We start from the raw sequence: 24,572 nt of genomic DNA on the forward strand, positions 1-24,572 counted from the left end.
CCTCCCACCCCCACCCCCATCCCACCCACCTAGGTCATCACAGGGCACCGAGCTGAGCTCCCTGTGCTATACAGCAGGTTCCCAATATCTATTTTACACATGGTAGTGTATTTATGTCAAACCTAATCTCCCAGTTCATCCCATCCTCCCCTTCCCCCCCACCCCCGTGTCTACATGTCCATTCTCTATGTCTACATCTCTATTCCTACCCTACAAATAGGTTCATCTGCACCATTTTTCTAAATTCCACATATATATGTTAATATATGATATTTGTTTTTCTCTTTCTGGCTTACTTCACTCTGTATGGCAGACTCTAAGTCCATCTGCATCTCTACAAATGATCCAGTTTTGTTCCTTTTTATGGCTGAGTAATATTCCATTGTATATATGTGCCACATCTTCCTTATCTATTCATCTGTCGATGGACACTTAGGTTGCTTCCATGTCCTGGCTATTGTAAATAGAGCTGCAGTGAACGTTGGGGTACGGGACTCTTTTTGAATTATGGTTTTCGCAGGGTATATGCCCAGTAGTTGGATTGCTGGGTCGTATGGTGGTTCTATTTTTAGTTTTTTAAGGAACCTCCATACTGTTCTCCATAGTGGCTGTATCAGTTTACATTCCCCCCAACAGTGCAGGAGGGTTCAAAATCTACAAACATTAAATGCTGCAGAGGGTGTGGAGAAAAGGGAATCCTTGTTTTTTATAGCTTAATAATATTCCATTGTGTATATACATATATATGACATCTTTTTTATTCATTCATCCATCAATAGATGCTTAGGTTGTTTCCATGTCCTGGCTATCGTGTACGATGCTACAATGAACAAGGGATGCTGATATATTTTTGAGTTAGTGTTTTTGTTTCCTTTGGGTAAACTCACAGAAATGGGATTGCATGATCAAACATTAGTTCTGGTTTTAACTTTTTGAGGGTCCTCCATACTGTTTTCTGAGGTGGTTGCACCAGGGAGCCGGCTCTATTCCCAAACCTCATTGCCACACACTCGGGGTCCAGAGGAACACAAAAGAGGAGGAGAAACAGTAAAGTGTGTCTAGAGACCTCTTTCCTCTTTCCCGAGAGAGTCTGGATAGAAAAGGAGCTGCTACCATGAAAAGGTTTGGAACCAGCTAGTGGACTGAAATTCTGTTCAAACTGCAGTGCAGTGAGTTCCCAGTCACTGGCAGTGTCCACAGCATTGGGAGGGCTTCATGGGGACCTGGCAGAGAGAGAGGCTGCCAACATCAGACAGGTGCTAATGAGGGCAATCTCTCAGCCTCTTTCCAGTTCTGGGATTCTGGGTTTGACGTACACACTGCCGTTCTGGCCGGTGCTCTTTGTGCTGAGGTCTCAGTGAATGTCTGCACATCTCGGTGGGAATTCGTAAATGCTCAGCTAAGCTAAAGAGCCTCTTATTCACTCACTCAAGCCTCAACGTCAGACTGAATTACACCTAAGTGAGCAGAATTTTCTGATCACTGTGAGGAGCTTGTGCAGAGGAGAAGCTGTGTGTGTGTGTGTGTGTGTGTGTGTGTGTGCCCTATGCACTCAGACACACATGCTCTGCTAAAACATGTTGTCTGCTGGAGAGGGGGTGCTCCCACTGAGCCAACACAAGTTTGTTATGCAAAACATTGGCAGTGGCTGAGTTTCCCACCACCACTAAGCCATAATCTGCTTGGCAGGCATGAAGGATGCAAAAAATCCCAAGGTGCATTGAGAACAAGGCCGTCAACGCTATCGTCTCCCAGGTGCCCTTCATACTTAGAAGCTGTCCGAGGACAAATTCTCCCTCATCGTTAACGGACAGACCTGCTACCTGAGCTCTGAAAAGTAAAGAAAAGCAATGACAAGTTTAACAAGATTTTGAGAAAATTGCACAATCTTTTATTTTCAAAACATTGAAAAGAAAGTAAGGAGTTAGATTGTAAGTCACCTAAGAGTCCCAAGCATGAGGGACACGTCTGATCGTGGAGCCACCAAAAGTCATTTCAGACCACCCCGAAATCGTTTCACCTTCTCACATTTACGGGGTCTCCCTGATCCTGAGGCTTGTTTTACTCTTAATATGCAAACTTACGTAACTCTTATGGGAGCTGGATCAATACCTTCACACTGCATTAGGCAACGATTCTCAAGCAGGAGTCAAGATAAAGCGTGAGTGTTGTACACGTAAGGTCTCTTCTTCAAAACAATGTTAAATGGAAAGTAAAAGGAAGGGGGTGGATGAGGGGAGGAAAGTGTAGGTGGAGTGTAGAAAAGCATTCAACAGATGGAACATTTTGTGGCAGCAGACATGAAAGAGGATGATGACTAAGGTAAACCAGTGAATACCCTGTTACTCAGAATGAAAATTTACTCTGAACGCAAAAGGAAATGCTTGAACAGAAAAAAATGAGCAACAAAGATGACAATTGGGAAATGAAAATCAACAGAGCCATGAAAAGATAAAGGAGAGGTACTATATGAAAGGAAAGAAGTTGAAAAGGGGTAAACAGGAAAGAACAAAATTATTTCAAACAGTAAAAAGAAGCATAAAATCTTTTATAATCGGTGGTTGCTGTCTTTGTCCCTAAGGGCTCAAACAAAGGCAGAAGAGATGCCCAAAGTGATCATTTATTCATTCCTCTTGCTTCAGTGGGGTTCTCCTGGCAAAATTCCAGCAGCTTTGCCACTTTCAAGAACAGGGATCTTAGAGTGTAGCTGCTCTGTGGATTTGATCCTGTAATCTCCTTTAATGTTTCTGCTGCAGTAAAAGGTCACTCTCAATTCAGCTGTTCATAAAATTGACATGAGTCTAGGGTCCCTCGGAGATCCAAAGCCAGGGCAGACAGGGGAATGGCTGTGATGGAGATCACACCTCGGATGGAAAGGACCCCTCAAGGTTCTGTCATCTCTGAAGGTTTAATCATTGCTCTGTCACACCAAGCCCACATCTTCCTTCTGACTATGCATATGTATCCCACCACAAACCAACATTTCAGTACCAGGCCATAAAGACTGATTTAAACAAAATAGCCCTCCACTGGACATGGTGAGGGAGAAGGCGGCAGAGGCATTAGGGCCTGAGTGGGGACGTGAGGTTCATTATCAATAATTTCACAATAACTTAGGATGTCTCTCTGCCCCACGACTCACTGCCCCGTGACAATTTCCATAGACTGATCCTCTACGAGATCCCAGGTCCTTTACATATATTATATTTGTTTGTTATCCCAGCACTGGGAGCTGATATCAACATCCACACCTTATGTCTGAAAAAACTAAGTCTCCAAGAGCTTGAATTGTTGGAGGATGGACACCCAGTAAGTGTCACAGGTGGGCTCTGAACCCAGGTCTGACGAAGGGCCAACCAAGCGTACTTTCAACTTTACTATTTTCAAGCTATTTTATCCATATTTTTAATCTGCTGTAGACTAAACTAGAGTGGATGATTTCAACAAATTCAGAGTGTGTCACTGCTTGCTGTGCTATGTCAGGCTTAGGAACAGAGACAGAAAGGAGAATACGGCCGTTTCTCCCTTTAAGACGCTTACCGTGAAGTGAGGTGGCAGTCATGTGAGCAAAACTCAGGGTCTCAGCCCACTGGAGCTCCTCCTGAAACTAATTCACACAGGCCCACTTAAACCAGTAAAAACATGTTTGTTTGTTTTAATAAAAACTCATTTTCAAGGACATATGAAGTCTAAGCTCGTCTACCTAGCACCAGCCCCATCCCAAATACCAAGCTGACTCCGTAAACCCTTTTCCTAGGGCCACTAGGCCATGTTTCATGCAGCTGAGTAGACCAATGAACCTCCAATCTCGCCAGCCCCCCTCTCAGTGATAAGCACCTTGGAAGCTGATTTTCTCTCTCACCAAGGCAGGCAAGGGCGAGGCCACGGCATGGAGTCTTTATTTGTCCAAGCAGCCATGATTTCAACCCTGCAAAGAAGGGTCTTCCTGTGTATTTCATCCCATTCCAGTCTGTTTTCCCCCCAGATCATGTTGCTGGCCAAGCACAGCCTTGTACGTGGGAGAAGTAGGTAGCTGCCCCCGCCCAGGTAATACAAGCAATGCCTGCAAGGGCCTTCCTCCAAAAACACCTCTCTCGCTGCCTTATCTCAATGTCCCAACTACCGCCATTGAGGGGGTGGGAAAGGGGATCTTTTATTGACATTTATTATAAACAAATGCACACTCACTGGAAAAAATCAAGCACCTGACTCCATGGAATAAAACATGAAAGTCCCCTTCTGCCCTCCTTTCATTCCAAACCCACAGGCATCTCCAGAGGTAATCATTACTAACGGACTGAAGTGTATCTTCCCCCATTTTGTGTGTGTGTGTGTGTGTGTGTGTGTGTGTGAATTTAGATAAGCAGTTAGATTTTTGTGAAAAAAAAATGTACTCTGTATCCTGTTGATGGGCATTTCATTTGTCTGTGATGTTTACAATTACAAAAACGTTGCAATTAATATGCTAGTATGTATATCTTTGGGCACACATGGGAGTATATCTGAAAGATAATTTCTTAAAAATGGAATTGCTGGGTACAAGGAATGTACATTTTAAATGCTCCTAGATTCTTGTGGAAATTCTGGAAATCAGGGGACTGAGCTCTAGCAAGTCCATGGAAACTGACTATATCATGAAGCCTGCATCTCTTGTGCTCAGCCCAGAAAGAAAGATCTCTGGGTCCACATCCATGAGTATGTGTCATGTATCCAAACACCACCTACTACGTGTGTCCTGGAAGTAAACAGTTGACGACTCTTTCTTTAAGCCATTATCATCCACTTGAGAGTAGGACCTGGAGATAGTGGGTCACAGAAAGTGATAATTGGAGGGAATGTAAGGGCAAGATGTGTAGAGATGGTGGCACTAGATGTCTGGGTACTGGGATGCTGAGCGGTGGGCTCCAGGAGAGAGAAGGGTAAGGAGAGGAAAGTGTAAAGTATCCCTTCACAGGTGTACCGAGAGCTAACTACCCAAAGCCATCTTCCTTGTGTTTTCTCCCTGACAGAGGCATTCTCACAAGACAGTGGAGAGTAGAGTGGGCAGGAGGAGAATTAGACTGGAGGGGTTGGAAATCCATTGCCACAGAAGAAGAAAGTTCCAGAATGGTTGTCACCACCCTGATGGAAGCTCTTAGTAAATGATTGACCCAAAAAGACTTCCTTCCTTTCCTCTCCCTCCTCCGAACCTTCTCAAAGAGCCTCTGTGAGAAATACAACCAACCTGAAGGCACTGCCACTCCCTGTCCTTCCTACAGGCCACGCCGGCCACACCCCATTCCAGTTTTCTGTACAGTGAGGGCCAATCCCCTGTCCATTTCTGTCCCTCGTCATATTCTGTTCCCTCAGCCAGGAATGTTTGTCCACCAACCCATCATCCCCGTCCTCTGGACCAACGACTCTCATCCTTCAAATCTAAACATCAATGCCAGGTTTCTGGGGTGCTCCCCGACGGCCCCCTACATTGTCCCCCAGGCTACTCAGTTCCTCCCTAAATACTTTCAGAGCCCTCAGCTCCTTCTCTCCCAATGGAAATTAAATAGCTATTTGATGATTACTTGTTTGTTTACATCTAGATGAAAAAACCATAACAGAGGTAGTGTGTCTGCCTTGAGCACCAGTGTACCGACAGCAGGGTACACAGTGGGTCCAGGGTACATACTGTAGAATGAATGATCAAATGAAGGCATGGATGGATAGATGGATGAACAGAGAGCTAAAAAGCAGTCACCAAAATATAGGAGGAGTTGTGCTAAAAATGCTGACTAATCCATAACCTGAAAAATCAATTTCTGAATATCAGGAGTTAGTTACCGTCTTCAAGGAGTTTGGTAAAAATTTATGCATAAGAGCATTGAGAAATCACCCTGAGATAAATGAATCTCCCTGGTAGTAAGAAAACCCTGCTTGTAGAGCCACGTAAAACATTTTAGAATTTAAATATATCATAATCCTGACGTGTTGATCAAAACGTATAAATACATTTAAATATAAACATTTAATAAAACATTAAAACCATGGTAAAAGCAGTTTTGTTCTTCAATGGAATTCAGGACTAAAACTAAAGAGTTAGTTTCATAACAATGAAGGGTTGAAAATATTTTTGGAACTTTAATATATTAGAGCAAGAAAACTATTTCAAACAGATTAAATTATACTCTTCTACTTATAAGAGAATTAATTTTAACATTCCTGGAATGATGCAGTCTTTATTTGAAACTTTTAATCAAATAAAGTATTAAATAAAATTTAATAATGATTTCAATTAAGATTTATCATCATTTTCAACTCTATTTTACAAAAGTCATTTTATCTAAGATGCTCAAACATCTTATTGGAAATAAAATATTGCCTCTCTGATAAACGTGTAATTAGCCCTTCCACCCTTTTTAAAAATATATACAGAGTTTGTAACGACTTAAAACTCTCCATGTAATTACATAATTAGGTGGTTTTTTTAAATGAAGAGCATGTACTCAAACAAAAAAATGTATGTTTTATCATGCCAATATATTATCAAAGTGTAGACATTTCAGTAAAATTCTGGCTAAACCTCATATTAAATATACAGAGATGACATATAGGTTTTAGGCTAATGAGAATTTTGTAAACATTACATCAACTAACTTTACTAGCAAAAGACTCACCTAATATTGCATAGATCATAAGGATTATATACTTGGGGATGAAATAAAAATAAACCTCTTCTCAAAAGCATTAAAACATCAGATCAACCTAAAACATTTAAATTTATTATAGAGTTGTATCTAGCTTCTGGAATTATATTCTAATCAACATTATAGTAGCCAATCACGCTCTTTATCTCAATCTACAGGTATGGAATTTCTTCTAAGTGTCCAAGGATTGAATTATCCATAATATTTTTATAAAGGTAGATTTTATAATATCTCCAGCCAAGAATGTCTCTGTGGATAACTATTCACTTATCTTACCATAGGTTGTCCCTTCAAAAAACCTTCACCTTTCAACTCAGAATTATAGATGGATACCAGTTTGGTTAATTTTCCAAGAACTACATCAAAAAGCAATTCAGAGTCTTTATCTTTTGTAAAATCAGTTCAGAAGTTTATTTTTATGAGTCGCAAAAAGAATGACTGAATCTCACAAGATTTAAAATCTGTTAGATGTGTCTGTCCTATTAAGAAATCCATTTGTTTTCCTAAAGAGTAAAAACAAAGCATGGAGCTAACAATAGATATTTCTTACACTAAAGGACAGTCTGTGTGCTGTTTCCCTCCCCGGCCTAAATATGTTCCATGTTCTTTTCACCCTAAACTCATTTGGCCTGAGTTGTTGATCAAAGAAAGTTATGCATGAGAGACCATTCGGTCCAGGACTGAGGGTGTGTCTCATGCCCTGAAACATCCTTGTGATTTATAATATATGATCTCTGTATGAAAAGAGCTAAATAAATGAAAACAGAGGGAAAACATGCTGTGTATACAATTTATTGGTCACACAGCCATGGATATAATATTCTGATCCATTTTTAATTTCTAAAAAAGGTTGGATGACATGGACAGAAACTGTCTTAAATATATGTAAGAATACCCACACACACACACACACACACACACACACACACACACACCATTTTTAATTTCTAAAAAAGCTTGGATGACATGGACAGAAACTGTCTTAAATATATGTAAGATTACCCACACACACACACACACACACACACACACACACGCACCAAATATGATAGAATCACATTGGAGAAATAAATGTCCTGCTTATGTGCCTTTTAAACATGAATTTGGGGCTTTCAAGTCCTTATCAGTGTAATTAAGTAGCTTGTCTTTTGTTAACACTTTTCGTTTTTAACTTTAATTTCTGCAAGCAATTTGCAGTTCATCAGTAACTTTAAGCCAACATATTCTCTCTGCTAAACCAGGAAAAGTTTAAGCCACACCAGTAGCAAGCAGAGAGGAAAAAAGCAACATCAGATCAGTTCAGGCTATGCTTGGGCATCAGATTGGAAGGCTGGGCCTGTCCCCTCCTTTGTAGGAAAGAAAAAGGGGATTGCCAATAGAAATTACTGGAATAATTTTACAGTTCCTACTAAGTCAGGGTTGTGTAGTTATTTAAAGGTTGTTTTCTGAAAACTTTTGATTGAGACCTCAGGTGAACTCATAGTCATGAGTAAACGGCAAAGCTTATTTCAAGCCAAATACAAATATATTATTTTTGGATTTCTTGTGATTTGAGATAACTTTGTACATTCTTCCATTACGATGGAAAATCATGTCAGTTTGGGATAGTAAAATTAAAAATTATCAGGAACGCTTGTAGTAAACTTAAGGCATTGCAAATTACACATTATTATTAAGTTAGGAAATTGTCCTAAAAATTTAAACGTTCGATCATTCTCGTGAGTTGGCTCACATTTTCCCAAAGAGAATCTGAGAGAGTTTATTTAAAAATACAATCCAGATAAAAAAATAAACAGTTGGAAAAGGTTTGATGAAGATCAAAAAATAAGATAAAACAAGTGTCAAATAAATGTTGTGAATCATGCATAGATGTATATAGTTTCCAAAGTTACCTTGTGATTTTTGACTCTGAGCTTCCTAGCATTCAAAGCAACATTGCATCAGCTAAAATATACCTAGTCATCTAGGAGGATAGATTTTGGGAAGGACTAAGAAAAACTCTTTCCCTGAATCTTCATAAAAGAAACATTAAGGGGCAGGGTAACATCTTCCATAATGTCATAAAACTCCTACTTTTGCAACATTCTCCATAAAAGCCAATGGTATAGTGCCCAAGTTCCATTCAGTAAAGGAACTCTTTGTAAGGGTAAGTTTCTGTCATCCTAGTTGTAGCTTTCTAATATCTGAATTGACTCAAGGGAGAATTTTCGACTGCCATGAACTAATAGATTGCATATCCTGTGGACAAGCATCCCAAACTCACAGCCAAACTTCTTAAGAATGAAAAAGAGAGCGCTCAAGGGTTTTTTCCCTAGACGAAGTGTGGAGAGAAGGCATTCCCTTTGCCAATTAATAGGCAATAATGGGTTTTGACAATCATCCAAAAAGCAGCAGGATTTTCAGCATCCTCTTTCAAAAAAATGAAGTCTCCTGACCCAGAGATATAGAAGAAATGACCATCGACCTTTCACAACTACCATCTGGCCTCATGGATTTGCATTATGTATTCCTGGCTATATGTATTGTGTATTGTCACCTATAAAATGTGAATAATATCGGTACCTATTTATTTGGGTTATGATATAATTCCTGCTCAGTACGGCTGCCACTGCTTCTGTAGTCCCTCAGACTGTCCTTTTCTCACTGGTGGTCTCTGGACCAAGTGTACCATGACAGTTCAGTCAGGAACCATGAGTGCAGAGATGGTCCCAGTTCTAAACCATAGCTCTTAGCAGTGGGAGCTTATATGTTTGGAAGGTGAAGAAAAGACTAAAGAGATTCTACTCCTAAAGAAGGGGTAAGATGAAGCCAAAGATAAACGAGTTATAAGAAGGTTATAACTTGGGAGCTTTCTCCCCACATCTGAGTACTCCACAGGCTCATTTGTCCATTACTCTTTGTTCCTCCCCTTTAAGAATACAGAGAGAATGAAACCGCTGCTGATTTTCCTAAAAACCAGGCACTCATGCATAAGTGGTATTTCTGTACAAAATTAATTCCGCAGACATATTCAGTCCCTTTTGTTAAAAGAATGGAGTGTATGTGTCACAAAAAAAGCATTTTCAGTACTAAGAAAGTTCTGGCTTGAATAAGTAATTTTGTTCCATATTTTTAGAAATATGTTTATTCCAGGAAGCAAGACTTTTATGAGTTATAGAATCTGTCTCATACAGAAGCAACAAAGTATTTCTGAATGAAACAGAATGTTCCAGGGCATGTGCTGTACGGGGTGTTTGGATTCAGCCTCAGGTTTAAAATGTGGAGTCAGAGTTCCCGGTATGGCAGGGCAGGTACCATGTTTAGTGCCCCTGAGGTCCTTGAGGGCAACAGTGGTGATCGTCCTCCCAGGATCCAGCGAGGTGCCCACCGTGTGGCTGGCCCTCCACCTAGATGTGTTAGTTAACTAAACTGCAACAGAGAACAATGGAACTAGAACACTGGAACTGAATTTAGGAATCATCCAGTCCAAACCCCTCATTTAATCAATGGTTGCCTGATCTCACATTGCTGGAAACGGAGGTCTCATGCATGCAGGCTTTCAACCCCAGCCCCCGTCCTCAGGTCACATCAGCATGGACCTTGGGCCTGGAACACTTCCTCGGCAAGAGATGAAGGGTCCTCACAGCCTGGATGGGTTTATCACCTTGTGTGGGAATAGCTTTGCCTGCTGCAGACTCTTTGTGTGCTCCTTTGTTCTGCTTAAATGTGTGCATTATACAGCACCTGGACAGCATCCCAGACACTGCTGTCTTTGACGGGGAGGGGATGAGGTCCTGCTTCTGCAGCACAGCAGGGGTGGGCACAGGCCAGTTGCCCTGCAGTGGTCACTGGAAGGGACCTACTGTCCTTGGGGGACTGACTCCCACCATGGAAGCTGATCTTATTCTCCCTGCTGTGTGACTAAAGCGTTTTTCTATCCACTGCTCCGCTGGGCTGTATTTTCCTTGACAACTGCAGTTCCAAGATGCAGTGGGCAGAAGGGCTCAGACCTCTCCTATCATAGGTACCACACGTCACCTGTCTGACACCTATGCCTCATCAGTGTGCAGAATCCAGTGTGGAGGTGGCTCCCTATGGTCCTCTCCAGCCAGTATTCATGCTCTTGTGTGATCTCTTCCCCATTAGTACAGGCTGGACCTGGTAACTGGCTTCTAACCAAGAAGATCCTGCAAGAGCAATGGCAGGTCACGGCCAAGGTCAGGTTACAAAAGACTCTGGCTTCTTTCCCTCTTATTCACTCTCTTCTCGCCCAGCATCACTCATCCTCTCACTTGACTCTGACAGAAGGCAGCTGCTGTGTTGTGGGCTCCCTCTGGAGACTCCTGCAAGGAAAGGAACTGATACAACCACAGTGATAAACTGAAGCTCTCAACTCACAAGGAACTGAATCTTACCAACAACCGTGAGTGACCCTGAGTCAGACCTTCCCTCAGTCGACCCTTCAGATGAGGACACAGCCCACGTCAACTCTCTGGGAAAGACCATGAGAACAAGACTTCAGCTAATCTATATGCAGACTCCTCACAGGCAGAAATTGTGAGGTCATAAATGTTTTTTGTGTTAAGTCACTAAGTTTCAGAGTAATTGTCTCCACAGCCATAGGTGACTAAAGCATCAGGATTAGGACTGGAACCCAGTGTTTTTCTGCCTCTACACACAGACACCTTTGCTGGTGGTGTTTTAAAATCTATTTTTCGAGAACAATTTTCCTCATTAATTCCATTTTTCTGCATAGTTTCCATTAACTTTAAAACTTCCTCTTATGTTAAAAAAACAAACAAACTTCCTCTTTATGAAGTAAGTCTGTGTGTTTTACTACCAAGAGAGTATTTTATTCCTTTTCCTTCTGTGGGCAAAGTTCAGGATAAGTCCTGTACCCTCAATTATAGACAACGTGAGCAGGGCACAGTATGCCAAAATGTGTACCCAGGGACTATTTTCATTAAATACATAGCATATATATCTATTTTTAGAACTCCATAAAGAAAGACTCAAATAAGCTGAAATACAAGAAATAGAAAAGACATGACAGCCTCATCCAAGAGGTACCCACCTCCTTTCCCATTTCACATGGAAGCTATGCTGTTCCCCATGCTTTATCCAGACCCTCTATTTAGTCTGGTGGTTTAAGGCTTCCAGGTAGGGACTCTGTGTTTCCTTCCACTGATTGATAGCTAACCTTGGGCAAGTCAGTTAACCTTGCTGTTACTCTTTTCTTCTTCGCACGTGTAAAAATAATATGTCTCAGGATAGAATTTAGAAATCTTGGGAGGGAAATGTTTTATCAAATAGTCACCCTGTTGATTGTGTATTTATGAAGTGTTACTCTCACGGTGATAGTCATATTCCATTGCAAAATCAATCAACAACTCCTACTAAAGTTTTCGAAAAGATGAGAAGCTTCTTTTGTCTATGTGTTTTGAATACTACTTACCACATTATGACTCAAATTGCATAAAAGCAGATTTTTATCACTGGCAATAATGTACCAATAAATTACATCAATTAGTAAGAGGTGAGATCATGACAGATTTTTGACCACAGTTAACTCAAGAAAAAATGTCAGCATATTATTTTAGTATCAATAAGCAATAGTTGGTTTTTAAAAATTCTTATTGTTCAAATATTCCAAAGGTCCTATGCCCTGCATTTAATTTATCATTCTTTTTTTGAAAAGTAAAGATGTGGATGTGGGCAATAAAAGAAATTATATTGCTGGGAAAAGGTGTAAGAACAGATTTTAATTAGATCTCAAATGCATTAAACTAGCAATTCTTTAAAAGGATCCCAGGGAAGGGAGGGGGCCTCAGAGCGAACCCCCTGATTAATATAACCAGTATATTGAATTGCAGTATATCTGCTTCCACAGAATGTAATCACAGTGCAATTTTATTTTGTTTCCCTTGGCCCCTTTAAATTGTATTTCGTGGAAATTGTCTTGTCTCTGACTTACTTTCAATGACTTTTCTGGTCCACTTTGGATCGTACAGCATCCTATTATTTCTGCAAGTCAAAAGCATAGTCTGGAATCAGGCCAAAGTATCCAGGCTCAGGTAATAATCAAAACTTCATACTTGATTTAAAGGAAAACTTTCCTCTCTCCATCTGGGTCCTGCTGTGGCTTTGCCATTACTGTGGGGAAGGAGGTTCCCTCTCACTTTCCACCTCATCCCTGCTAGAATCTCTTTCTGACCCAGCTGGGGGCAGAGAAGCGGGGAGGAGAAGTAAAGGGGAAGCAGGAAGTTCTGACCTGCCTGGGACTGTTAGAAGCTACCTCTGTGCTCACAGGGCTACAGTTGTTGGAGGTGAAGTTCGCTCACAGGTTTGCTCTGAGCTCCCCTCCCTTCCCTGGGACACAAGCCCTGGTGCAGAGAGAGCACAGGGACTCTTTTGACTGACTGCTCCTGACATATACTCTGCTTCACCCCTTTGGGGCAGGGCCCCCTTCCACAGGGACCGATGGCCAGGTTAAGAGTTGCTCACCTAGTCCCTGATATTCTGTCACATTTAACTTGCTACAGTAAGTTCCCTACATACAGACAAGCTCCATTTTGAGAGCACGTTCATAAGTCCAACAAAGTTAGCCTGGGTACCCAACTAACACAATCGGCCCTATAGTACTGTACTATGACAGGTTTATAATACTTTTCACACAAATAATACACAAAAAACAAACACAAAAAATAAAGAAAACATTTTTAATCTTACAGTACAGTCCCTTGAAAAGTATCATAGTCCAGTACAACAGCTGGTATACAGGGGCTGGCATCGAGTGAACAGGCAAGAAGAGTTCCTGACTGGAGGAGGGAGAGGAGGTGGGAGACGGTAGAGCTGAAGGATCCTCAGCAATAGGAGATGGAAGGCAAGCTGCCATTTCACTCATGCCTGACGTTGATGGCACTGGTTCTGGTTCCTTGCTGGATTCAGTTCTATGTACCCTCTTGAAAAAATGATCCAGTGATGTCCGGGTAGTAGCTCTTCTTTTCTCATCATAGATGACATGGTAGCACTGGATTGCATTCTGGATGGCTGCTGCCACCTTTGGGTACCATTCTACATTCAGGTCCTGTGCCTCAAAAACTAACAGTGCCTCCTCAAATAAAGAAAAGCCCCTTGCCATTTCCTGTGTCGTGAATCTCTTCAGTTCTTCAGTTACATCTTCTTCCTCGTCTCTCTGGGTGCTTCTTAGCAGTACCAGCTACAACACCACTGCTTTTACGCTTGCTTCCAGACATCCTGGGCTTGGAATAAAGATACCATACTACTGTACTCTGTACTACTGTACTGTGTACAGTAAAGTACACAAAAGCACAACCACTTGTAGAGGATGCATGCACGTGACAACGTACGTCAGACACGTGAACTAACTTACGTGATTGGACATGCAAACGCACGTTCACATCTTTGAAAGTTTGCAACTTGAAGATTCGTACATAGGGGACTTACTGTATTGGAAGGTCATGATGTGTGATGTGTAGTCCCCCATGCAGCCCTCACTCTGTGGTCACAGGTCCCTAACAGAAGGCAGGTGCCTTGTGCCCCATGACTGCAGGGCACACATGGTCCACATGGTCCACTCAAGTGCCCTCACTAAGCTTGGTGCACGGAGGGAAATGTCTCCTGCCCAGCCCACCTTCCCCTTGGCCAGAAGACCTCACAGCTCAGTTCCCTCCAAAAACGTTCTCCTTATAAAAAAAAATTTCATCAACAGAACCTTCTTATTCCCCTGGAATGGATATGGACCAAGAGTTGTGAAGCCATTTTTTAAAAATAAATTTATTTATTTTATTTTTGGCTCCATTGGGTCTTCGTTGCAGTGCACAGGCTTCTCATTGTGGTGGCTTCTCTTGTTGCGGAGCACAGGCTCTAGGCACGTGGGCTTCAGTAGTCATGGCTCACGGGCTCTAGAGCGCAGGCCCAGTAGTTGTGGCACACGGGCTTAGTTGCTCTGAGGCATGTGGGATCTTCCCGGACCAGGGCTCAAACCCGTGTCCCTTGCATTGGCAGGTAGATTCTTATCCACTGAGCCACCAGGGAAGTCCTGTGAAGCCATTTTTAACCCAGTTCCTTAGAAGGAGGTTGTATACTCACTTTGGAGAATCATATCAATTGTAACTAGCTTCTTCACTTCATTTAACTTAATGTTAAGTTAAATTTCCAACTTAACATACCTAAAAGAGCAAGCTGAACCACCATGGAAAAGTCAAGTAGCAAATGGATCCGTGATTCTGTAAAACTCAGTTGCTCTCACAAGTCGTTGGATGTTGAAAGCTGCTCTTCTGAGAATGCACGCATTGAAAAAGACATAAGGCTGGTTCATGTATCTCTGAGCTAACTACAAGATAAACATTAAAATGCCACGTTCTGACACTTTAGATACAAGCCCAGGTCAAAGTTTTATGGCTAAGCTATAAATTTCAGAAAACCATTACTCTTGAAGCATTGACACAGCTTAAAGGGGAGCTGGTGAGCAGAGCGGTGGAAAAATAAGAGACAGATCCTAAGGCACGCAAGAGCGAGCTGTGAAATGTGTCTAACCAAAGGTTTTTAAAAATCATAATGAATGTTTTACATGCCTCACGTGTCAGACTCATTGCTAAAGAACACGTCATTTGGGGCATCGTTTCAAGGCTGATTTATGTAATCACAAATGGGTTCCTGCATGTTCCCAAGATCTGCTATGCAACAAATCACCTCCAAACTCAGAGGTTCAGACCACAACCCTTTACTTGATCGTAATTCTGTAACCGAGACTGGGCTCAGGCTGGTGGTTCTTCTTCTGGTCTAACTTGGGGTCACTTCAGTCATCCAGAGTCGTTGACTGAAGCAGGAAATGTCAGATGACCTTGTGCATGAGCTCTCACCCTGGCTGGGATGGCCGGGACAGCGGGAACACATGGGCTGTCTCCATTCACGTGATCTCTCGAGCAGGGAGAGAATGCTTTACGTGGAAGCCGAGGGCTCCAAGAGAATCCAGCTGGAAGCCTCCGCATCTCCCACGTTCTAGACACAGATGGGCACTTCCTCTCTTTCATTCTGCTTATGAACACAAGTCACAGTGCCAGCCCAGATTCCAGGGCACGGGAAATAGACTTTATTTCTAGATGGGAAACGCTGCAAAAAATTGACAGCCATCTCCTTTACAGCGTGAGTTTTTAAAAATGTTTTCTTTAAAACATTCTTTACTTTCCTTTAAAACATTACTTTGTTACCTCTGGAAAAGACTAGCATCTGTGTTGATGAATACTCTCTCTGAAATGCTAACCAACTCATGATCTCAAAAAGTCAACTTTAGCAACATTCATAAGTGAAAAGGAGAGAAACTCCGTACAAAGAGAGGGTGACTATATTGTGTGGGACTTAAGCAAAAGAGTGAAATACATCCATTGGGAACAGCAGATGCTGGAGGAGGCAGTAGTGCTTCCCTATCCAACCCCAGCTCTGCCTTCTCTACACATTATCATCATCGACTACTCCAATCTCCCCGACCCTAGTAGCAATAAACCACTAGGGTGGACTCCCTGGTGGTGCAGTGGTTAGGAATCTACCTGCCAATGCAGGGGACATGGATTCGAGCCCTGGTCCAGGAAGATCCCACATGATGCAGAGCAACTGAGCCCGTGCACCACAACTACTGAGCCTGCGCTCTAGAGCCTGTGCACCACAACTACTGAGCCCGTGTGCCACAACTACTGAGCCTGCGCTCTAGAGCCCGTGAGCCACAACTACTGAGTCCACGCACCACAACTACAGAAGCCCATGCTCCTAGAGCCCGTGCTCTGCAACAAGAGAAGCCACTGCCACGCGAAGCCCGCATACTGCAACGAAGCGTAGCCCCCGCTCGCCGCAACTAGAGAAAGCCCGTGCGCAGCAACAAAGACCCAGTGCAGTCAAAAATAAATAAATAGATTTATTTTAAAAAATTCCACTAGGACATTAATTTTTCGTTAATCCATCATTCCATCCATCTAGCCATGAGTTCAATACACATTTTAAGGACCTTTTATGTGACGGATACTGTGCTACACCCCAGTAATGTAAAACTGAGCAACACACAGTCATTTTCTTCCAGAAACTCACGGTTCTGTGAGTTCAGGAGTGATGTAACGGAGATGTTACCTCCACCTCTGCAGGCCCTCCGTGTTAGATTCCATTCCTAGCGAGAATGTGAGCCAGTCAGTCTTTTGAGAGATGAGTAGGAGTTTGCTGGGCGCATACAACTCACACAACGTGAGGGACGTGAGAGAAACTTTAAATGTTAGTGCTCAGGAAACTGAGAGTAGTTCCATATGAACAAAGAACAGAGTACATATAGGAAATAGATGGATGCTAAGGCTAGAGACATAAGCGGGACTTCATGTATCATTTTAGGACGCTGTATTTCAAAACTGAGGGAAGCAGTTGCTGAAGCAGGACAGGTACCTCCCTGCAACCCCATTCCTTAAGGTTGTGGCTTCTTTCTTTCTTTTTCCCGATCACCCTCAATCCTAGCATCTCCTCCAATGAATAACACTACAGAGAGCATATTAAATGGGTCCAAATGTTAACAGATATTATTTAATGACTGCTCTTTGAAATCTTTTCCTAAGGCTGGGTTTTAGGGGGTGGGGACACTTTGGTAATTTATGCACTCTGGCTTCACGTGTGGGTTTTCTTGGAGACAGTCGTTAGTATTATTAACGTTCCACATAGAACTGGAATTGGTGCCATGCAGGTAGAAAAAGGGGAAGAAGCAGATAAAATAGAAGAAGGAAATGTGACTGTCAGAGGCATAGAAACCACTTCCTTTGTTCTGCTCAGTGAAATACAGAGACAGTTGTTTAACCTCCCAGCAAACAAACATAATATGTGCAATCAGATTTAGTCAAGTGGCAGTCAGGGAGGGCAATGCACAAAGGCTAAGCTTAATTTATGTTAATTAACATAAGCCTATCTTTTGTGTACCAACTATGTCCCAGGCACATAGACACATGGGCTATACAGTGATACATGAAATAGATTCGTTTCCGCTCTTTTGGTACTCACCAGCCTCTCCCGGTTGGTGTTTGTTGGGAACCTTGTAATCATTGCCTAGACTTAGTTTTCTTACTACTAAAGTGAGCATTAAGAAATGGAACTTTCTCTAGGGAACTTAAGAGTTAACATCAGCCCTCCCTCATCTTGGTTTGGCTGAGATGCTGTTAGGACTTACACATGGTCACCACCTGGGGTTTTTTCTTTGTCTGGAGAGGAAGAAAATGACTTGATGGAAGGAGGTGGAAACAAGAAAACTATTGCTGAAGACTGTGGAGTAAGGCTGGGACCAGGTCTTCTCTTCTGTCCTCTCTCTGAGTGATTTCATGGACTTAAGTATAAGGGATACAGTGGCAAGACGAATGGGGTCCTTGGGGATGCGCCATTCTCTAGGGCACATTCTCCAACGGAAATTAAACCCTGTAACGCTCTGAATCCAAGAAGTCTGTGATTCTTCCCACTTCAAATGAAACTTAAACCTAGTTTCACTCTATTCTCTGTTTGGAATTCAGTCCCTAATTTAGGTACAGCTCATTTCCAAAACCTATTTGCCCAGTGATTAAAAGGTTGACTTTGGGGTCATTGTTAGAGAATCTTCCATTCTTAACGGTTCAAACTGCAGCCTCAAAGTTGCAGGCTCAAAATTGAAGCCTCCATTTTGATGCCTTTTAGACACAGCTTTTGGGGATACGCCATTCAGTCTGTCAAGAGCTTGAAGTGTATGGCATCAATAAATGGAATGTATTGAAGGACAGGGTTGATCTCAAAAAATGCACCCCCCCAGCTCCTTGATATCTAAATCAGAATTTGGGGTTTAGAGTCCCCCTTGGAATTTTCCAAAATTCTCACCTCTAGGCTTCTCACCTTCTCCAGGTTTTTATCCCACTCTGTCTGAACACGGCGGCTAGGACATATGGCCACTTCCCCACCAGGCGTTAAATATTAATAATCTGTTCGTGTTGGAGAGTTGGGGAAACAAGATGAGAATTTAATTACTCTGCTAAATCAATGAAAATAAGACTCTCAAAACACATCTTATAAGATTTTCATTTCTACTCCCAAGCTCTTTAATCTGGCTCACTTAGTGTAAGACTCCATGCTGGAAGGTAATTTGGAGGTAAGATGGGCTTTCCAGGGCTTCCCTGGTGGTGCAGTGGTTGGGAGTCCGCCTGCCGATGCAGGGGACGCGGGTTCATGCCCCGGTCCAGGAAGATCCCACATGCCGTGGAGCGGCTGGGCCCGTGAGCCATGGCCGCTGAGGCTGTGCGTCCAGAGCCTGTGCTCCGCAACGGAAGAGGCCACAACAGTGAGAGGCCGGCGTACAGCTAAAAAAAAAAAAAGATGGGCTTTCCAATTTCAGTCCCCTCTTTCCCCTCTTTTCATTACAGCCAAATGCAACATGCTGTTTTAAGATTCTCTGGATTGTAAACATTTATGTCCAAACCTCTTTTAAAATTATTTTCTTTTCCAAACTGTAAGACGCTTGACCTATTAAAAAGTTTAAAATCTCCTAAGTCTTAGTTTAGGAGGAAGAACAAAAATGATTCCTTCTCTTCACCCTTTTGCATGTACCGATTCAAGGTTCTGTTTTTACAGAAGAACCTTTTTCCAAATTTATTTCCAGCTACTTTTGTTTCCCTTGAGGGACCTTTGAAACACTATATTGCTACTTTTCATGTTTTTTATTTGCCCTGTGGAACAACAAAAGCTCAAAGGTTCATAAATATGCATTCTGTAAATGTATTATGCTGACAAAGTGTTGCTCAGAAAGCTGGTTTTGCCTTTGGGGAATGAATAAGTTTACAGCACGCTTAAATAACACAGCAAGGTGGGAAGAAAGAAAAGAGAAAACAGAGAGCAGGGAGGGAGAGGGAAAATTGGAGATAAACAAAAAGGAGGAGACAGAAATGAGGGAAAACGGAAAAGCCACAACAGCAAACAGGAGGAAGAAGGAATCCATGGTGAATGAAAAATGAAGAAGAAAATTAAAGACGAAAGTCCTGCCATATTTTATAAATGTTTTATAATGTCAGGAAAGAGAAAGATATTTTTCTACCAAAGATCTGAGGTTGTATTTTCCCCTTAAAATGATTTGAATGAAGCAATACCCAATACCTATATTCTAATTTGTATCGGGTTTTTATTAATATAACATTTGAACACAAGGTTTTTGTCCTTATTAATTCTAATTCCCTCTGGAATTAATCTAGTTCTGCTTCATTCAACTCAAATTAGTTAAACCATAGGCTTAATTACCAATTACCAATATGTGGGCTGGAAAGAGTAACACATTTCAATGACAGAAGTGAAAACACCTAAACACACAAATCTCTAGTGAACTGTGTTAATGATCATAAGTGCAGATATTAGGGAACCAAAGCTCTGATTTGGATTAAGTTTGTCAAGTGTAGAAATGATGAACTCTGTGTTAGTTTCCTTTGTCATGAGAAATTAACTGTGAAATTTAGAAATTCTTTACATTTTTAAATAAAAATTAATTTTATACCCCAAACAATAAAAATTGGAAAGAAAGTGAACAAAAATAACATCTGTAACTTAAGGAAAAAGGAGTTAAGAAATAGTAAAAATGACAAAATATTTGGGATATCAAGATTCATTGGGTAATCTCTAGTCTATCAAAAAATCATTGCCAGTTATTTTTAAAATGCCACAGATGTTTTTATTAAATGCTCAGTGAAAATATTGAAAATAACAAGTACCCTTGACTTGGAATAAAGAGAACGAGTAGTTTATGTAGAAGTTTTTCACCGTCAAAGCTAACCCTCTCTGATTTACCTTCCTCACATCTTACGCCTCCATGGTACTCTCAACCACCATTAGCTGGGTAGCAACTCCCTCTCAAACCACTACCTTAATCATGTTGCTCTCTTCAAGCTTTCCTCAAAATCCCATAATTAGGAAGCCAAACATTTTTTTCTATACTTTATAAAAGTTACGATTTCATGTGTGTTTCTACTTCATTACCTCAGTGGACATTGAGAGCCTAACATTCTTGCAGAGAGCTGTTCTCTGAGGAGTTTCTCATTGCAGAGAGAGGAAGGACAAAATAGAGCACAATGGGACGAGTGCTGAGAGAGAGAGCACCAAAATGCAACAGGAAGTGCTTAATTCTGCCCATGAGGAACACAGAGGAGCTGATCTTTGAACCAGGCCTTCAAGGTTCATCAAGCAGAGAAATGGGGTAGAGGCTCCAAGATGTAGAATATGTTCAAAGAACTGAATGGGACACAACTCAGTTAGATCATATGTTTTAAAGGATGGAGAGTAGGAAGGACAAGCCTGGAAAGGCACAGAGGAAGCCACCTGGGATACACCCGATAAGCCACCCCAAGTGTGAACTGCATCTTATAGGCCAGTGGCTTTCAAATTTCAGACCACAATACACAGAAAGAAATGTTCTCTATATGTAGCCTGGTGCAAATATATACGTAATAATTAAAATAAAAGTTTTGTGTAATAAAACTTACCTTTCAATTTGTGAAAATACTGGTATTTCTATCCTGTTTAATTCTGTTTCATTTTGTTAAGTTCTGTTGTAACCCACCAAATGGATTGTGACTTCAGTTTGAAAGAAAATATGTTTTAAAGGATGGAGAGTAGGAAGGACAAGCCTGGAAAGGCACAGAGGAAGCCACCTGGGATACACCCGATAAGCCACCCCAAGTGTGAACTGCATCTTATAGGCCAGTGGCTTTCAAATTTCAGACCACAATACACAGAAAGAAATGTTCTCTATATGTAGCCTGGTGCAAATATATACGTAATAATTAAAATAAAAGTTTTGTGTAATAAAACTTACCTTTCAATTTGTGAAAATACTGGTATTTCTATCCTGTTTCATTTTGTTAAGTTCCGTTGTAACCCACCAAATGGATTGTGACTTCAGTTTGAAAGAAAATTTGCTACAGGGAATGGGTTTCAGAATGTGAATAATACACTTAATCTGAGTTTTAGAAAGAGAACTGCTGACAGAGAAGAGAGTTTGGAAAGTGGAAAGCTGGAGTCATCAGACTTCCATGGTGGTCCAGTGGTAAAGAGTCCGCCTTCCAGTTCAGGGGATGCATGTTCAATCTCTGGTGGGGGAACTAAGATCCCACATGCCCACACACCACAACTACTGAGCCCACACGCTTCAACTAGTGAGCCAGCATGCCACAAACTGCAGGGCCCATTCGCTCTGGAGTCACCGTGCTGCGGCTAAGACCCGACATGGCCAAAAGTAAAAAGCACATACATACATACGTAAAAATTTTTTTTAAAAAAGCTGGAGTCAGGCAGTAGAGTGGTCTGGGCAAGAGATTTTGAGTTAATAGCAAGAAGCAGGGTGTACTTAATGTCAGATTGGAGAATTCCTTCACACCACGGTTTTGGCGATTTTCTACATTACCATTCTCAGGATTATTTACATTTTCAAAGAAGACCTTTAAGAAAGGGGATTATTAAGACACAGGAATAGCTCCCCAAGAGGAGAGGTAATTTAGGAATACACCTTCCTGGAGCTACTCAAAATATCCTCCTAAGAGGATCCCCTGTGTGTGATCTGGGCTTTGATTATGCACAGAAATTGGGGGCAGAGAGGCTGTTAACAGACATAGGTATAAACAAGAGGGATAAATCCATGGTAATACATGGCTTTGCCTCTAGTTTCTTCTCAAAGAATCTCACCTCTCCTGTGTCAGGGCCAGGTTCCCTCTGACATGTTATGAGTGTGAGAAATCTGTCATTTAAATATTTTCAAACTGCGTGTAGAGTGAGGACTTGACACACTGAAGGAAGAAGACACCACTTCTACATCCTAGCAACTGTGTGTCAGTGTACCTTTTACTCTATAGCACTTTTAAAAAATTGTATAAACGTTGTTAAAATGACACAAAGAAAAAATAGTCATTGTCTCTACTATATCCATTATTTCCTCTTTTTTCTTAGTTGTATCCATAGTGTATGAACAGTTTGAATCCCTTTTGTTATGGCCTTCAACATTTCCACATTGCCATATGGTCTTGGTAGAATTGAAGCCAGGAGCATTTTCCAAGTCCCACTGATAAGTGTTTACAAACGTTCCCCCATTTTTCCCCAGCTCAGTTTTAAATTCACACCTCTGTGCAAGTCCCAGTTGCCAAAGGAGCAAATGAATTTGAAATGGGCAAAAGACACTGTGATTCACCTAAGGTCTCTCAGAAAGGCAGTTCTAGAACTTGAATTCAGTGCCACTGGTTCACATCAGATCTTTTAAACTAGAGTTCAAGGTTGAGCCTTTTTTGCAGGGCAGGTGTATGGAGAGATTTAAAGGTAATGTTACAGTCCATAGGAGTGAAACAGAGTGGAACTTAATTCTTTATTTTCCTGTTTCATCTCGTCTAAATGAGTGTTTAGACAGAACACGAATCTTTCTTCTTAAGCAAACAGCTTCCTTCTTTTCAGGGCGCCAGTCCCTTCTTCAAAGGCCTTTGGTTTTCTGCAATCTTTGGTATTTCTCCATACCACTCACAGTCTATTCCCTCAGCCCAAATGACATTCTTTTACACGTGAGCCTTTTATTATAATGTTTTCCCTTCTTCCTTAGATTTCATCCCCTTTTACCTTTTTCATGCCTTTGGAAGAGAACCCTTCCCTTCTGAAGCAATTTCATCTCATCGCAGAGGCTCCTTTAACGAAAACTTTAAAAGTCAGCTTTCATGTGTTCCCCTCTGCCATCCCCTGAGAACCCAACAAAATCAGCTACTGTAGTGGCTAAATACACATCAAAATCAGCCCCGGAGTCGACCTTATTTATTTTTCATGTTTATTTATTTATTTGTTGTGCTTTGCATTTAGAAATGGATTCTGAGAATTCTTCTTGATTCTATGGCAGTCCTGGATTCCCTAAACGTTACTAAATGGAGAAAAGAAAAAAGATGGTAAACTAGCACCCAGGTTTCTATCATCCAGGGTTCTCTGTTGACAAGGACGTGCACATCCCTCAGAGCACTGATAATGTCAGCGCAAGTTCGTGTGCCTGACACACAGGGAGGCAAAACAAACCGAAATGTCAGAGTTTAGAGCAGAGAAAGGTTTACAGTAGGGCCACGCAAGGAGACGGGTGGCTCGTGCTCTAAAAAACCTCAAGCTCCCCTAAGGGTTTCTGCAAAGCATTTTTAAAAGCCAGGTGAGGGAGGGTGGGTCGCAGGGTATGTGATCAGCTCCTGCACAGTCATCTGATTGGTTGATGGTGAGGTAAAGGGCAGTGTCACAGGGGTTAACCTCATCAATCCTCAGGCTCCAGTAGGTCTGGGGGCTATGTGCTCATGGTCATCAAGTAGTTAACATCTTCCATTTGATTGTAGTTTTAGCATCTGTAAAACAGCTCAGGAAATGTGCATCAGCTACTGTCATCTAGGCATTTCAGAGAGGAGTTAAAGCAGAGGGTATGGGGGAAGGCCTGTCCCAGGAAAGCCCCTCAGGGCCCTGCTCAGTTACAATAATCCATGACCGTAGTGATGGTTCTGGAGTTCTGCGATTCAGACTGCAGCCTGAGTTGGCAAAGATCATTACGTGCAGCACAGGACCGCAAAGATGTTCCTCATTCCTTGAAAATTAGTTTTCCCTAGATGCTGTCAGTGAGAACTGCGTATAAATTCATCTTCCACACGTTCAGAGACTTTTGGAAAAAATCCAAAAATATCAATATCAAAACATGCCACGTACCCTCTGCACATTGATTTATTCATTGATTTATTCATGAATTAAGTGGTTGTGTTTACGTTTGTTCTATGCTAAGCTTTGTGTTAAAAGCTTCAAGTGTAAAGTTCTGCATTCCTATCTCACCCTCATGATCTCATCTCTGCCACCAATGGTTTACTCTGTTCCCTTAATTCTAGCAGA

This window comes from Neophocaena asiaeorientalis, unplaced genomic scaffold, assembly GCF_003031525.2.
Source record: "Neophocaena asiaeorientalis asiaeorientalis breed wild unplaced genomic scaffold, Neophocaena_asiaeorientalis_V1.1 scaffold159, whole genome shotgun sequence".
Classification (NCBI taxonomy): Eukaryota; Metazoa; Chordata; class Mammalia; order Artiodactyla; family Phocoenidae; genus Neophocaena; species Neophocaena asiaeorientalis.